The 17,151-nt window shown below is 39.2% G+C and overlaps 1 long non-coding RNA gene across 1 annotated transcript in view; it reads right to left on the bottom strand.

Moving 5' to 3' along the window:
* Positions 1-8,543, bottom strand: part of LOC137763665 (uncharacterized) — a 32,622-nt gene extending 24,079 nt beyond the window's left edge. Inside the window, exons 1-2 of the long non-coding RNA XR_011073830.1 lie at positions 8,489-8,543; positions 7,851-7,943 (exon numbers count right to left, since the gene is read on the bottom strand). This is a non-coding gene — a long non-coding RNA (uncharacterized lncRNA). The remainder of the gene's footprint in view (positions 1-7,850; positions 7,944-8,488) is intronic.
* Between the last annotated feature and the right edge of the window lie 8,608 nt (positions 8,544-17,151).

The following is a 17,151-nucleotide window of genomic DNA, read 5'->3' as shown; positions in this document are numbered from 1 at the left end:
AAATTAATAACTTAATTTGTAGTGTGTGTGTGAAGTATCTAAATGTAGATTGAAGGGTTGATTAAATAGTAAAAAGAAAAGTTTCATTTTGATTTTTTTCTCAAATAAGTGTAAATTTCATAATTGGAAGGAACCCTAAAAAGGCACCTCAAACAATTGAGACACTATAGACCCCTGTTAGCTAGCAGAAGATTCCAAGGGCCCAACCTCAGTACTTCCAAGCCCTACCCAGAGGGCACATAGAAGCAGGCAGCTTCCTATCTCTGCCCCTTTAATTGCCCTGTGCATCCTAGCTTCCTGAGATAGAAAATGGATTTAATTCCTGAATGCGTCCAAATGCTAAGATTCGTTATCTATGGACTCCCATATCACCTGATTTTTTATGACTTCCCAACATTTTTCCCTAGGCTTAGTTTGCCTCTCAGAGTCATGGTCACTAGCTCATGGATGGGCCCCTAGAGGTGTAAGATAGTCCTGCTTCCCCCAAGGGAAACTAGACCCCTATTATTTCCTTCTCAACTCCAGCTAAGGCTGCAGTTTTATTTCTATCATGATCCGTGACTGCTGTTTTTCTCACTCAGCCATTTCACACATTGAGTTCAACTTTTACCTGCATTGGAAATGTTGCTGAGACAATATTGTCACAATGATGCTTTGACCCAAACTCACACAAAGTGTTTTATGTGCCACCTGGTAGCATCGTCAACACCAGGAAGGGAAGGAAAACTAATACTAATTGAATTTCCATTATGCATCAGGTACGCATCTAAGACTTTTCCCATGTGTTATTCATTGAATATAATTTATACAGCGGTTTGCATCCCCAAATACATCCTTCAGCCTGTGTCAGCACTTCCCAGGGACTGGCTACGATAGAATTCGATTTCGTTAAATATCTCCCTCCCAGCAGTGCCCTTTCTTCCACTCATCCTGCCTATTAATCCAGGTGAACCTCAAGCCCATCTCACCTGCCCTTGCCTTCGCCACTGCCATCCTCCAGAGGTCCTCTCTCTCTTCTTTCTTATTCTTTCCTGACTCTAATCTTTCCACATGCAGCTCTGATCTCATCCCCAAATTCAAGTCAGTTCTAAGTCAAATGCATCCAGTACCTCAGATGCTGATACTGACCACACAGAGAGGGAGAAATTGTGATAAGAACCAAATTTCTAACATTCCTACCATTTTTCTACAACTGTGTCCATCTGTTTCAAATCAGTGGCATACATTAAGTGAATGTGATTCTCCCAACAGGATAAAAATGAGTGGATGTTACGTATCACACAGTTTCTCAAAGCTTTTCTTCTTTACTTGACCTTCCACATTTTCTTTCCAAGTGGCAAGAGGACTACTAAAAGAGAAGTTTCTGAAATATGATAGAGTGTTCCCCAAAAGATTAGAGAGTAAAGATAAAAATCATAGATCAAAACAGTGAATGAACAGTAATACAAGCAGCCCTGAGGAGACTTCTGTGAGCTGCTAAAAAGAGGAAAGTCCTGATTCCTCTATGTACAAGCTTGCACACACACACACACACACACACACACACCCCCTCACCATTTACTATTCTGTCGTAGTGTTTAAAAATCTGTGTTGCATTGCCTCCATTTTTTCACACATTGAGTTTCCAAGCATAAAAACTGTAAAAAAAAAAAACACTATTTTTACAATCAGATTCCTGGTATTAGGTGCTGGATGAGACTTTGGTTTTTTAAACAATTATGGCCCTGGCTGAGAAAAAAGGTGCTACATTTCTAAGAGAACTGTGAGAAGCTGCGTCCAACCACTTCTCCAAGGCTTGAGGTGTCAGGACAAGGCATTTCTATTCCCCCTCTTCTCACCCCTCAACAATATAAGAGGAGAAATGGGAGCCAGAAAGACTTCATCTTTTAGGGGAGCACAGTGTGTGATGAAAAGTAACTATTTCCTCCCTTCAGCTCCCCCTGCTGGAACGAGAGGACTTTTCCTCCCTGAATCCAAAGGAGGGCAGCCCCACAAGAAGTCTGATGTGGTTTACGGTGACTGGGAAGTGGAGACGGATGATTCATTTTTTGGTTACATATCTGATTAGGAACTGAGCTGACTCATCTTTGAAATGCCATTCAAGCAAGGAAAATGGGACACTGGAAATCTTGCTGGGAACCCCTGCAGCACAGGGGCAGAGAACTGAGTGGACGAATGCCAGCTGATGTTACCAGCTGCACGTCAGAGTGTGGTAAGAACTGAGATATTTCAGCATTTTTGCATCTTACGTCTCCGACTAGGAAGTAATAAAACGTGTACGTGCTTCGTAAACATTTCTCTGGAACTGGTTTCAAGAAGAGGCTTCAAAACTAATTTGAGCAATGACAGCTAAACAGAACAAAATGCATCATTTTTCCTAGTAGGAATTTTGAAAGGAAACACATTTAGATCTCCCTATTTTGTTGTGCTTGTTCAAAAGAACTGCTCAGCCCTTATAGTCTCAGTTTACGTGGGTTGTTGTATAACTGAAGTAGCTGTAATATTCCCACCATCATGAAGACGTCCAGTGGTGGATTTTTATGATTCACCTTTGTCCTCCTGCTTTCATTTGTGGACCATTAGCCAAGATGCATTGAGAAATGTTTAACAACTGGGCCTCCTGTGGTGGGGGGAGAGGGGAGATACGACTGATTTTTAAAGGTATAATCACACCTGACTCGCCACCGTGGTTAATTTCAGGCTACCAACGTGACACCACTAAATGTGGGGTTGGGAAGAGAGGAGCAAAGTAGCTCTCAGAAGCCAGTATAAGCATCTCCAGGACATCACTGAAGTGGTAAGTGTGATAGTAAGAGCCATACAATCTGCACCATGGGTCCAATTAAAATGCTATTGTACTGTTGCTTCCTATTTTATATTAAATGTCCTTCCTCCAACAGTTCCAAATTGCATAGAAGGAATAGTTATAGTACTCAAGTACAAGCAAGAATGGGAATGAAAAGGAAATATAGGACATAAAAAATATCAGCTATTCAGAGAAGCCTTCCTAGATGAAGGAGCTAATCGTTCGTAGCATGGTATGTACCAATCCTGTTTTTAAGAAGACCAAACAATAGTCCCACTGGTTTTAGATTCTTGCCATAATGGCCCCTACTGCAGCACATCTTAAAGCACGGGTCTTTTGGTGGATTTGCTGCTGTGGTGTGTAAAGTACCTCAACACTGTGGGGTACTAGCTCGTCAGCCACACTTGGAGGCACAGCTCCTTGTCCTCTGCAAAGGAGAAAAGACCAGAGTCGAAAAGTTAGTAGAGTTCATTTTCTAAAAAAGGAGTTGTTTCCCCCAAGCCGATGAAGGGGTGTACTAGCAACAAGCCACAGAAGCCCAGGGATTCTTTAGAGCCAGTAATTTCAAAAACAAGATTTCTACCAGGACCTCTGAAGTTGTAGTCTGCGTCCATTCAGATTCTCAGCTGTAGCCCAAGTGGAGATGAAGATGACCATGGCCCAATTAAGGTGCTCTCTCAGAAAATGAAATCAAAAGATGATGGCTCACACCGCTCTTTCTTAGAAGAAAACACCAAAAAGTCATACTGTTTTCAATCAAAAATGAAAAAAGCAAGAGAATTAACAGCATGACCTCAATTTCACATCTGCATTAACAATTCAAGAAGAACAATTTTGCAATCATCTGTGAGTAGAAGATTCTAGCACTGGCCTGATTCAATTACATGTTGAACCAAAGAGGCCAAGTCTATAAAAAAAAAAAAGCATAGCAAAGTGTTTCTGAATTTTCACACAGAACTTTTATAGAAGACTCACTTTGATTTTGAGGTGCTACATTTACACATTCCAATTATGCCCTTATAAAGTTCAGTGAGCAGCGTGAGGTCAACGCAATTAAATGGCAACATGAAGACCTTCTTTCACTTCCTGGTCCATCCCTGCCCAATGCCAGTCATCCCATTTTATAATAACTGGAAGCTTAGCATGGAGCTGAAGTTTAAAGGTCTTACTATTTCCCTGCTTTTTATAATTCGAAGAAAGGGCTGGTGTAATGGTTTCATTTAAAACCCATTCTAGGAATATATAATATAATTTAGTCCCTCATCACCAAAGGAATAGGTCAGAGGTTCTGGACCATATTTATTTGCATTTTGCCACTTGTCATAATCCATTCTCCTCTTCTTCATAGAAAGATAGGTAGAGAAAGAAAGAAGAGAGACAGAGAGAGAAAGAGATAAATAAAGCAGATCAAGATAGGCTAAACTGCCTCAGAGGAATATACTCATATTTTAAAGCGTTTCTTCAGTCATGCAAAGGTGGAAGCAATCTCCAAAATGTGTCAGGAAGTTGTCAGTCCAATATTGCACAGATTGACAAAGAAGAAACCTGAACAGCCAAGGCTAAGCCCTTTGAGATGGCAGCAGGCAGAGTGTGACTTGAAAGACTAAAGCCCAACTCTGAACGTTTTGAGAGTCGTACCTACCTCAGAAGCCACTTCTTGTTCGAGCATTTCCAGTGGAATTCCCTGTGAACTTATGGACCAGGAAATGGTCTGCCAGGGACTCCAACAATAGAGTGACATTTATCTTGGCATGGCTTTATGAAACTGACCCCATGTGGGAAACAGATGACCACCAGACACTCAAGGAACTTTCATAATTGTGAGTGAAAGTAGGGCAGCCACAAGCAGGATGGGACAAGAGGACTATTTTAAGGATTCCTTGAAGCACAGCTTCAAATGATGAGGCCCAGCTTTGTCACATTGGTCTGATGGGAAAGTAATTTTAAAGACCTTAGGCTAACACATGAAACTCAGAGCGGGAAAAAGGCTCAGATTCTGCAAATAGCAGATGCAACTGCACTTCCAGGAACAGAATGGGTCCTTTCAGCCATTCTGATTCAAACTATCAGTCTCTGTCACTGTCATCTTGGAACTGAAAAGTCAATGCCTGCAAGTGATCTGGCCTGCATAGAGAAATTAATTTGGAACAATTTGCCCCAGCAACATAAATGGCAAGCAAAGTGTCAAAATATAAAGAACTGTTACTGATCAATAGGAAAAGAAACGATGCCCCAATGTTTTGAACTGGGGAAAGAATATGAAAGAACAATTTTTAAAAGTAGAGCTACAGTCATCAGTAAACATATTTTAAAAAGTTCAAACTAAACATTGATCAAAGACATAAAAGACACCATCAACAAGATATCAGTTTTTACTTATTTGAAGATTTTTTTCTTAATGATAGTGATAGGTAGATGGCAGGAAAATGGAGACTCATATGCATTAATTTATGTGTTAAAAATTTATTGAACACATTACACATGCCAAGCACTATTCCAGGTACCAGAAATATAGTAAAGTAACAATCAAATCAAGCAAAATCTTTGTCCTCATGGAGCTTACACTCTGTGAGAAGAAGGAAATTAATAAATTATTAAAATACTTTCAGACGGTGATAATCCTATAGAACATAAAACAGAATAATTGGATAAGCAGTGACAGGAGAGAGGTCTACTTTAGACTGGTTAGGGAAGGCCTCTCAGAGGCGATGACATTTGAGTCATGATGTGAGCACAATTCTATCTCTAAAAATATATGTTAAGGAAACTATGAATGTCTAAAATATTTAATTGTAAAGATGTTCATTGCAGTCTATTTTATAATTACAGAAAATTGGGAACAACATAGAAGGCACCAAAATGTTCTGCCTTTTCTTTGTCTGTCTTGGATCACTGGTTACGGAGGAAGCCAGATGCCATGTTGTGAGCCGTCCTATGGAAAGGTCCACATGGCAAGAAACTGAGGCCTCCAGCCAACAGCCAAATGCCTAGGCTTGGGAGGGATCCTGTAGCCCCAGTCAAGGCTTCAAATGACAGCAACCTTGTGACTACAATCTTATGAGAGACCCTGAGCTGTTCCCAGGTTCTTGAACCATGTGTTGTTTTAAGATGCTAATTTCCTTAAGACAATTTGTTACACAGTAACAGCCAACTAATATACCTGGCCAGAAGGATGCTTTTAGAAATTTGAATTTAAATGCTTTTGGATTGGGAAAATATCTCCCAATTTGCCACAGACTCTATCTCTACCCACCTCAGGCTTTCACCCAGTTCATAGAGACATCTGAGCTGAAAATACCTGTATGACTTTCATCAGATATTCAGTGGAAGTTGCATATCTTAAAGAATTGACCCAGGCCATATGTTTTTCTAATTCAAGCCAAAAAAAAAAAAAAGTTTGGCTATAAAAAAATGTTTGGGAAAGGCAGACATGAGCTAATTCCTACTCCTATTGCATCCTGACATCTTAAAGTCTATAGGGTGTGCTTCATGAAAGAACTCTGTTTAACTTTCTTTAGTCTAATTTTTAGTCTAATCTTGGTCTAATTTTCCCCCAAATTTAGTTATTTTCTTTCTTTGTTTCTTTCATCCTTCATTGCATGATAGCTCTCACCATACCATGGAACACTTCAAGAAATGCTGTGCCACTTGCGTATCAGAGCTCCTAAAATTGTGAGGTTTGCAACATCACCCATGGTGGACTAATAGAGACATGAATTAGAGTCTTAGCTTTTTTGTGCTAAGTGAATAGCTAGCGCAAAGTGAATAGCTAGAGTCCTGCCTGACCTGTTGTCCTAGGAATTTGCCTTGCCTGCTTTTTTATTATAATCCATTGCCAAACACAGGTGCACAGGGGAGTCATTCTTTAAGCATTAAATTGCTACCATTTTTTTAAATCTTGCCTAACTTCCCTCCACTATCTAGCTGACACCTAAAACAGGAATGCATGTTTCTTTAGAGGTTAGCTTTAAGAAAACAAAACAAAACAAAAATTAACATCAAAACAAGAAAATAAGAATGGATATAAACCTAACGTTGTGTTACTGACTACTTGGATGTCGGTAACATAGTTCTTTCCCCATTAATAAGGATTATGGCAAACATAATCAGTTTCCTAAAAGCTTTTATCTGATGGAGATTTCTGAGAATTACCAGAAGGCCTAAAAACTCTACTAAACGTTGTAAATATAGCCCACCTACGAGGACAGGAGAACATCTTGGCCACAATGCAGAGCCATGTCACAATCGAAAAGTCATTCCATCTAGTGTGGCCTGGCATAAGGATTGACAGCAACAGAACAGATAGACCTGGAGGGACTAAGGCCTGAAAAGCCCACTGGTGCAGGGTCAGCACTTGGTTACTGGGAGGTTCTGGTCCAATTTTAAATCCTGTAGTGCAATTCGATGAGGCAGCAAGAATCCATTATCTCAAGAGTGCTACGACCACAACCTACTGGTGGAATCTAGGCCAGCAGCTGATGTGAGAAACAACATAGTTCAATGCCTTGCTGCTCAAAGTGTGGCGCCTGGCCTATCAGCATCAGCATCTCCTGGGAGATTGATGGAAATGCAGAATGGCAGGCCCTTTGTGAGTGCTATTTGTTAGCTGGCCTATAAAACATATAATAGTGGTAATTCATAAAGATGAGCTAAACTGGGGAATATCTAAACACACACGCACACACATGCACATTTGTTCTCATGGCAACATAAATCCTGTACATCCTGCCTAGTGCCTGCCTGTCACTCAAGGAAGCAGAAACTGGCACTTGGAGTAGATCACCCAGATGGTAGCAGGAACAGGGGCAGCCAGGTGTGGCTTTCCTGGTTGGTGGCAAGGCAGGCAACCTGAAGCATACCTCAGCCGACTAACCACAGAAGGAAGAAGTTGAATGACACCATCGATCATCAGTCCTTTTTTCCAATGGGAGAGACTTAGAAGGGCTGCTATAGCTTAGAAGAATTGTGAATGGTATTAATTTGCTCCCATCTGTATCCATAGGTGGCCTTTGTGGAGAGAAAGAAGGAAATGTATGGACATTACCATTTTCCATCTTCTGACAAAGAGTGTCCTCTTCTTCTCCAAGTACTTTGCTGGGTTGAGTTGCCTTAGTTTGGATTCCTCCTGAGGCCGACCCTGAGACAAGAGTCCAGTGTAAGTAGTTTAGCTAGGAGGTGGTGCCAGGAAACGCTGTCGAGCGCAGAGAAGAGAACAAGAGGGAAAAGGAAGCCAGTGAAGAGGAAAGATCAAGCCAGTTACCACCGCAAGCAAGTGGCACTTATCCCCACTGGGAGCTCTAAGAGTCAGTGAGGACTCAGCTCAGAGTTTTCCCTGCAGGGAGCTGGGCATTTTGTCCACAAACTCCCTTGAGTGATTGGAGGGAAATAACTCCCCATTTTGAGGGGCAATAATTCCCCTTTACTTCCAGCCTCTCCTGGCAGTCAGAGAGCCTGCAGGCAAGGACCAATGGTGCCAACAGTTAGAAGTCAGGCCTGGGTGCATGGAAATGGTAACTTGTCTACTACAAAAGTCAACTTCTGTCTTTCCTGATGGCTTCCTCTTTCACTTTCATTTATGCCTGGGCTCTTTCCCTAATCCCTCTAGTTCTTCTAAGTCACTGAGTGCCTCTTTCTAGAAGAGCCAAGGTTCACCTGTCTACCTGATCTTTCAGGCAAACTTACCTGCACTGCTGCGAAGGTCTGGTCAGTCTCCTCCGTGTCCTTTTCTACCCCCGTTGGACTCTGTTAGGAGTCTGAGATGCAATTAGATATCACATGGAGGATAGTTAATAGAAATCTAGCTTCTTCACAAGCATGCATATTTTAATAACTTTTGGTAGCAACCAACCACTTTGAAAACTTGACCGTTGCTAACTGTTGCCCTGATAAGCTATTCAATTTAATTCACTTGGTTGTAGTGACCATTTGGCAATTAATCAAAGAGGAAAAATATTTGAACCACTTAAGTATGTGCAAACATTTTCTCTTCATATTGACTTTAATCACAAATCACTTTTTTCTGTTAAACATCAGGTAAGCAAATTTTCCAAGTCTGATATGTAAAACCTCTGAATTCCCATTTCTTCATAGTTGACTAAAAGTTGAGACTGTTGCTTCAAATCTTGCTGGGGTTTTTTTTTTTTGTTTTTTGTTTTTTGTTTTTTTGCTGATGAGATAAATGATTTTATGTGTCCTATGACTTTAGAAAGATCACACTGTTTATTCACATTAGCTATTATATTTTGGTTAATAGTTAAAGTAAAAATGTCCACCCAACCTTTCCTCCCTCCAGGACTTTGTTGGGGTTCAAGGCAGGCCACCCCCAAATGCACCTCAATGGCACAGTGATTATTTTGAATTAAAGGAACTTAAGAAATGGCTAACACAAGAGGGACACCTTGACCCTCCTTTCCCTCGCCCTGAAACAAGAATTAAATCTCTCATGTGAAAGGTACACTCTTTGCATCTGGAGGTAGAAGGGCACCCTTAATTGCCAGAGACAGGGAATTTGGGCCAAGAAGCTTATATAAACAAACACTGTTACTTCTTTAATCTACTACCTCAAGCCCAAACTCTGTTTAGATTCTTCACTAACTGAGCACTCAAAACCTACCTTTCTTTGTGCTGTCAATTTCTCACAAATTTATATTTTGTCTATCTAAAAAGGATAAAAGCTGCCTGCTTTGGCCACTTCTTAGGTCCCATTTCTATGAGACCTCCATGCGCATGAATTAAAATTTGTTTCTTTTTCCACTGTTAGTCAGTCTTGTGTCAATTTTATTATTACTCAAGAGGGAAATTTTCCCCTTCCCAACAACTTCTTCCAGGGAAATGTTAATCAATGAAAATTAAATATGTCTTCTTAGGGAAAGAAACAATTTATGCCTTTTCAGTACCTAAAGGGCATAAAGGTATCTATTGCTTCACTCTGTAATGTCAAGGTGGGGAGCGGGGGAAGAGACAGAGAGAGAGAGACAGAGCAATAAAACTCTAGCATCCTTGAAGGAGAGAAGAGTTGCCAGTTTAATGACATAGGCTCAAAGGCCTAAACACAAACATTACTGGAGGCATTTATCTGGAAATTACTGAGAGGGTTTTGAGTTGTTTTTGTTGTATCTTTCGAAGTACTCTAGAAAAATATTGAAAGGAAAACAGTCCAAGATGTCTAATTTACATCTTAAAAAGAAAGTAATTTTTTGACAGTTACTTATAAAGCAAATCAGTTTAAAAAAAATCTCACTGTGTTTTGCTATAATAACCTCAATGCTGCTTCTAAATGTATCCAACAGCCCAGGGAGCAGTTTGCACATTCTGAGATCCCTACTGACTCGAGAAGGAATATTGTAGTTCTCAGATAAAGGGGAGAAAATAACATATAAAGTAAAGGTTGTGTGTTTTCTCCTTTCTGACTCAAATGTTAGGAAGTGAAAAGTCCAGAATACAATGTTAACTCATCTGTTCCTCCGCAATTTGATTTGGACAATGATTGAATTTTCATCTTCAATAAAGCAAACTTGGAGCCTCTGTGACATTACTATGACAATAACCATTGAGCTCAGATTTCTTAAGGCCTATTAGTTTTGAAGTTGCAAGCTTGATATTTTACCAGCATAGTATCTCTCACTCTATTTTTTTAAAGACTTTAAAGCTAGATTACCTACTGTCCTTGGGAGTAGCAAAAGAAAGTACTTCGTTTTCCCCTCCTCACCCCAAATTCTCCCCAACACCTGTATTTAAGATGAGGCCTACCCTCTGGGTTATATCACTTACATGTTTCTGAGTATTTTACATATATTTACTCACTTAATCCTCATGAAGATCCATGAGGTATGCACTATCATCATCTCCAATTTATAGGTGAAGAAACAAAGGCACAGAGAAGGTAAGTAATTTTTCCAGGTAGCACAGTAAGTAAGAGATGGAGCACGGATTTGAACCCATGCCACCTGGTTCTGGAATTCAGGATTCCTAGGAGTTGGCCTTCCCTAGGTTCATCAAGGGTCCTAGAAACAACTGTGAAGGAGGCAGGGTGGATTTGTTTTTGTTTTGCTTTGTTTGTTTTGTTCCGAGGGTTTCTTCATTGTTTGGGAAGCACTGATCTCAGTGTCTCATTACCTTTTCAGGACTCCCTTACCTAGAGTCTAAAGTCTCCTGATTCTTTGTAAGAGTCCTGGTCATTTTGTAACCAATGTTATTAAAATGTTTACCTGCCTCCCTCCCCAAGCACACTCTCTTATTTGTCTTTGCAGTTCTCACAGAATCTAACACCCTGATTTGTATAGAGGTTATCTTATTTATATATTGATATGTGGTTTTATAGTATACTTATATTTAGTTATATAATGCATATACATGCATGTAAATGTATATATGTATATATGTCCATAGAGAGAGTATCTACCATAGCTTAATTCACTTCAACAACACAATGATCTGACTCTACTCACTCTGCATGAGAAAACCAAGCTATTTCTCATGCTTGAGTTTGACCATACGGCCACATACATATGACAGCACCCTCAGTTTATCACACACTGGAAAATCTTTAGACTCTCCGAAGTTCTCATGCTATTTATCAAAACCCAATACTAAATTTAAGTCTTTCACGTACATGTGTTTTCTAATATATCTGCCCCATTTTTGAAACATCTCAGCTGTTGGACATCACATGCCACTTAGAAATAGGAAATGATTCCAATATGTTTTAAAAAGTATGATATGCAGATATATTCTCGTATTTCTAGAGTCTTCAAAAACAAATGGTGACAACTCACCAATTCCTGCTGAAGATACACGCATAGGCACACATGATTTTCTCCCCCACAATAATCACCAAATCTAGTTAGTACGAGTAGATTCTTCCAGGCTAGTGAGAGAGGGAAACGAAGTTTCACGATTTCAGGAAAAGAATGTAAAACAAAATAGTTGCGATGAAGGAATGGAACTAGTAAATAAAAACTTAAGACTCTCAGGAACATTCTTTGAATCCTCCAAATTATAACTCTTTTCTAAAACTATAAGTTTATAAGAAAAAAACTGAATATGGCAATTTACAGACATCATGTCCACACGGTTCTTAGGAAATCAAGGAAAGGCAACTTCTTATACTCTTTTAAGAATACGTATGGATCTCAAACCCTTTCATCGGAAATGTTTCAGGTATCGCTGGTGGAAGAATGTTTTACTGGGCAGAGAAAGAACGTGGAGGTGTATTCGGAAAATAATCTAAACCTAGAATGGGGTGATATTGGTGAGAAGCTTGATACAACGTGGTGAAACCTGGCCCCTCGTTCTAGTCGAGGTTCTGCTGGGTATGGGCTCTTATCTTTTTACCTTCCTTCTGCAATAATTGTTTTCAGCCACCAAAAAGAGGTTGAGCTGGAAGATGTCTTAAGCTCCTTTTTTTCAGGGTTGTTTCAAAAGAATCTGAACCTTGCAGCCCATATTCCAAAGGTGCCTTTAACGATCACAACTTATATGTTTGACTCAAGTGGGATAATAAATAGTACAGTCATGACGACATGTATGTGATCCCAAAAATGAATTTGACTACTCTGATTTTCTCTCTGATTATATTGGCTAGCTATTTCCCTAAATTGACTAAAACTTGTCTGTTGTTTAGAAAATCACGTAGACATAGTAGTAGTAGTCATGTAGTCATGCAGAGTAGGGGAAGACACCTTTGAGGTGAAGATGGCTTTACTAAGATGAAGATGGCTTTAGTAAGTTAAAGCCAGGGATCAACAATATTCTTTTTCCTCCTAACATTGCTGGTTTAATGACATGATTTTATTTTGACTAAATTATAAAACCAAGGATATGGTGGTATTTAACAACATGATATTAAAAGTTAGCTTGGAATATTATTGTTTTATGATCAGTGCTCAATGAAGGAAATTAGTATACCTGAAAAGGATGATCTGTATCCTAGAGCTAATAGTAGAGTAGATTTGTCTCATCATTTTAGGGACCTTCTGTATTGTTAATGGGATTTTCTGATGGCACAATAATAACAGTAGCATTCAGGCTCCCAAGGCTGGCTTTAAACATCTGCTTTTGCTGTTAAAGTTATTGTTCATTTCATCTTAAAATAGGAATAATACAACACTCAGCTTTTCCAGAAATAGATCTATCACTCGTAAAACAATGACAAGTGAGAACACTATTCTATAGATAAAGAAAATTTATATTTAACTATTCAATAAATAGAACCCAGTCTTAAGATAAATCACAAAGATAGACCCTACTATGGGCTGAATTCTGGCCACCCAAAATTCATACGTTGAAGCTCAAGCCCTCAATGAAACTGTATTTGGAGATAGGACCTTTATTACTAAAATAACTAAGATTGAATGAGGTCATAAGGGATTTTAGGATTAGAGTCCTTAATAAGAAGAGGAAGAGAGACCAGATCTCTCCCTCTCTCTCTTTGCCATGTGAAGATATAGCAAGAATGTAAGCCAGGAAGAGAGTCCTCACCAGGAACTGAATCAGCCAGCACCTTGATCTTGGACTGCCTCCAGAACTGTGAGAAATACATGCCTATTCTTTAAGCCACCCTGTCTATGGTATTTTGTTATGGCAGCCTGAGCTGACTAATGTAGACCCTATCATGGGTGAAGAAAATCAACGTTTTTAAGTTAGGATAAGTAGTAGGTGAATGTGCTTTTTAATGTCTTCTTGCCATTATTGTTCACTTGTTTGTTTTTCAGAAGTGGAGCTCCCCAATATGGCCCGAGAATAGACTATTCAATGAAAGGCAAGAAGCTAGTGTGTAACTGACATACAGTTCTTTACAAGATCGCCTGTGTTCTTGAGGAACCCAACCTAAGCTTCTGACCTCTAGATTAGCAGCTAGGCTTATGCCTTTTCTTCACATTATCCAGTGACACCTGTCCTTGTTTCCTTGGCCTGGCTCCAATTGCTGTCTATCTCTTTCCAATTTGCCTGCAGGACCTGTTGAAGAAGCTAAGAGTACTATAAATTTACAGATCTCATGAGATTGGTAAATATAAGAAAAATAAGTCCATGTGAACACTGCTGTTGTTTGAGCCCTGATGTCAGATTCATTTTTATCTGCCCAATTGGGAATACAATAAAAATGTTCCAGAAAAAAAAATAGTGTTTGTTTCTTCTCATAAGAGTCATAGCAGACAAAATAGCTGAGTGAGAACTGAAAGAGTCATAGCAGAATTGCAAAGATAGAAATAGATTAAGTAACAAACATATGCTGTGGATAAGATTTCTGGAACACACACTATGTAATGCGCACTCTGGGGGCATAAAGAAGTAGAATCTGACCCTGCATGTGGTGTAAGATGATGTCATGAAACAACACAGCACAAAATCAATCAACTTGTATTTACTCAACCCTAACTATGCTCAAGGCGTCATACTTGATGCTATGGCATATACTCAATTTTTCTATATGCAAGTGCATACATATGCATGCTAGCAATAAAAAATAACGGTAAATTGACTGGAAATTTGTTATACTTACATGGAGACAATAATTCTTCCCTCACAGCCTTTTAGGGGTTAGGGAGTGAGGATTAAATGGAAAGCAAAATACTTAAGTGCTCCAGACAAAGCTGGGTTTGATTCCTTGCTCTGCTGCTTATGAGATAATCTTAGGCAGGTAATTCACCTTTTATTAAGCCTCAATATCCTCATCTGGTAAGAAGGGATAATAATAGTAGCTTCAAATGATTGGTGAGAGGGTTAAATAAGATGATCTGTATAAAAGTGTTTAGCACAATGCCTGGCATTTAGTAAGCACTCAATAAATATTAGCTAATTCATTATATGCATTTAAAGTGCCCAGCACAAGGCTTGATTTATATAGTTGTTAAACACATGTTATGTCTTATTGTTTTTTCCCTAAGTGTCAAAGGAAGAAGATTATTAACAAGAAATAACATGCACAACTGTTATATACAGAGTGGATAAACAGCAAAGTCCTACTGTACAGCCGAGGGAACTATATCCAATATCCCATGATAAACCATAATGGAAAAGAACATGAAAAAGAATGTATATATATCTATAACTGAATCACTTTGCTGTACAGCAGAAATTAACACAACATTGTAAATCAACTATACTTTAATAAAATCTTTGAAAAAAGAAAGAACATGCACAACAAATATTTAATTAGAAATAGATGAAGAAGGAGAGAGCAAAGGAATGGGGCTATAGTCTTACCTAATCTGATCTACTGACAGACATACCCAAAGCCAGATAGCACTAGAGGAGTGGTCCCAAAGGATGCCACTCAGGAGTCCTGCAGGGTCTGATGTAATCAAATCCATAAGGAAATCCTGTTGGCAGTAACTTCAGAATAGCTCTCACCACTGTCACTGCTACTAGCAGGTCCAGGCCACCTCATCCTGTACCGGATTATCGGAGCAGTCTCCTGACTGCTCTTTCAGCCCCTCTTCTCTTCCCCTTATACTCTATCCCCATGTAGCCAGGGCGATTCTTTTAAAACGTAAATCAGACTGCGTCACGCCCCTTTTTAAAACCCTACTGTGGCTTCCAATTTCACTCACAGTAAGCACCCCAATCCTTGTAATATCCTATGGGGCACTCATCATCAGCTTTCCCACTCTGCACCCACTGTTTTCTGGTTCTTGACCTCATCTTCTTTTACTCTCCCCAGGCCCCTCCGTGCCAGCTGCGGTAGCCTCTTTGCTGTTTGTTGAACAGTCCAACTAGCTCTTTGCCTTATGGCCTTCGCACTGGCTGGGCTTACCACCTGGATCTATTGTCCCCCAGGTATTCCCTCTTCTCCTTCAAGACTTGCTCAGACGCAACTTTGCGGTGATTCTTGCCTCATTTAAAATTGCCTCTTTCCCCTCAGCATTACTGATTTCCCTTGTCTTGCTCTACTTTTCATTTTTCCGTAGCAGTCATCAACTATTTAATTTACTTATTTATTATGGTTATTGTTCATTTTTTTTCCCCCAGTAGAATGGAAACTTCTGCATTCACAAGGATTTGTGTCTGTTTTGTTGTTTGTTTACAGATCTAAAAGAATGTCTGACAAATGAGTATTCAAAAACTATTTACTGAATGACTAATCTATTACTGATATTTATATTTATAGTTTATATATTACTACTGTTTATATTAGTAATAGATTAGTCTTTCAGTAAATATAATATATTCAGTAAAATATATACATTATATATATTTTTATATTAGTAATATATTACTAATAATTCTAATATGCCTGCTACCTTTAATTCTAACATACTATTTAAAGTTATTAATAATATTAGTAATTACTAAAATTACTAATAATATAGAGTTACTAGTAATTCTAATATGCTATTAATATAACATGGTCAGGTAAGGGTTTGAGGTATCACAGCCCCTTGAGTCTGTTGGACTGTGTATCATTGCAAGAGAGAATCAATCCTTGGACGGCCTGGCTAGAGCGCTTAGAGGTACCAGTAGAAGGAAGCAAAGAAAGGGAAAGGGGTCTCCCTGGCTGCCTCTATGGAGACTACTAATGAAGCCATTTAGGGATGCAGTGGTTATATCTTGATCGTCTGGCTCTTTGAATAGGATTTTTAGGTAGACGACTTAAATCAGGATCATCTAGCAAGTCACTGAAAAATAAATCCATTGATCTGACAGATTATGTGATGGATCATTAATGTCTGGATGTAAACTTTACAGAAATTTAACGGCAAATGCACACAGAAATGTTGCATTTACTGAACTCACCAAGAAGCACAGCTCATGGAGTCAACATATCCATCATCATTATGTGTGTCAGTAAGTGTCTTTAGAGAGAGATCCAAGGAATGCATCTGACCCTGTGTGCCCATCTTACCCCTCTTACTAAGGGAATTCCTTTGTTTTTGTACTTCCCTCCCCCTACCCCCAATCTGTGGCGTGGCTATGCATCCCCTTCTTACTGAAGCAGCAACATCTTTCCCACTTCTTCCCCACACACATTGTTTACCATGTTCACCTTCTACCTAAAGTGTGGAATGTATATTTTCCTCATACAAAGGCAAGGTCCTGTTCCCAACAATTTGCTTCAGCGGGCCACAGGGGAAAATAGGTGTTTTTTCACATAACTAGATGTGGAATACGGAATTTTCCTTTTGACAGTTTACTGAGTGATATATTTTTTCTCTCTCTCTTCTTTGTTTTTTCTTGTTTCAAATCTCTTATGGTGACCCAAAATCTTGTGAGCAAAGTAAAACGTCTAGAACTTGGCAATGGAATGTACTTGCAGGAAACCTCTTTCTGAATTCTAATACATATATATTTTTTAAATTTCAATCAAATAGAACACTGAATTCTATTCAGTTTTCTTCATGCGGCGG

Source organism: Eschrichtius robustus, chromosome 4, assembly GCF_028021215.1.
Source record: "Eschrichtius robustus isolate mEscRob2 chromosome 4, mEscRob2.pri, whole genome shotgun sequence".
Lineage (NCBI taxonomy): Eukaryota > Metazoa > Chordata > Mammalia > Artiodactyla > Eschrichtiidae > Eschrichtius > Eschrichtius robustus.
The sequence above is the reverse complement of the archived record's forward strand: the minus strand, read 5'-3'. Positions and strand labels throughout refer to the sequence as shown.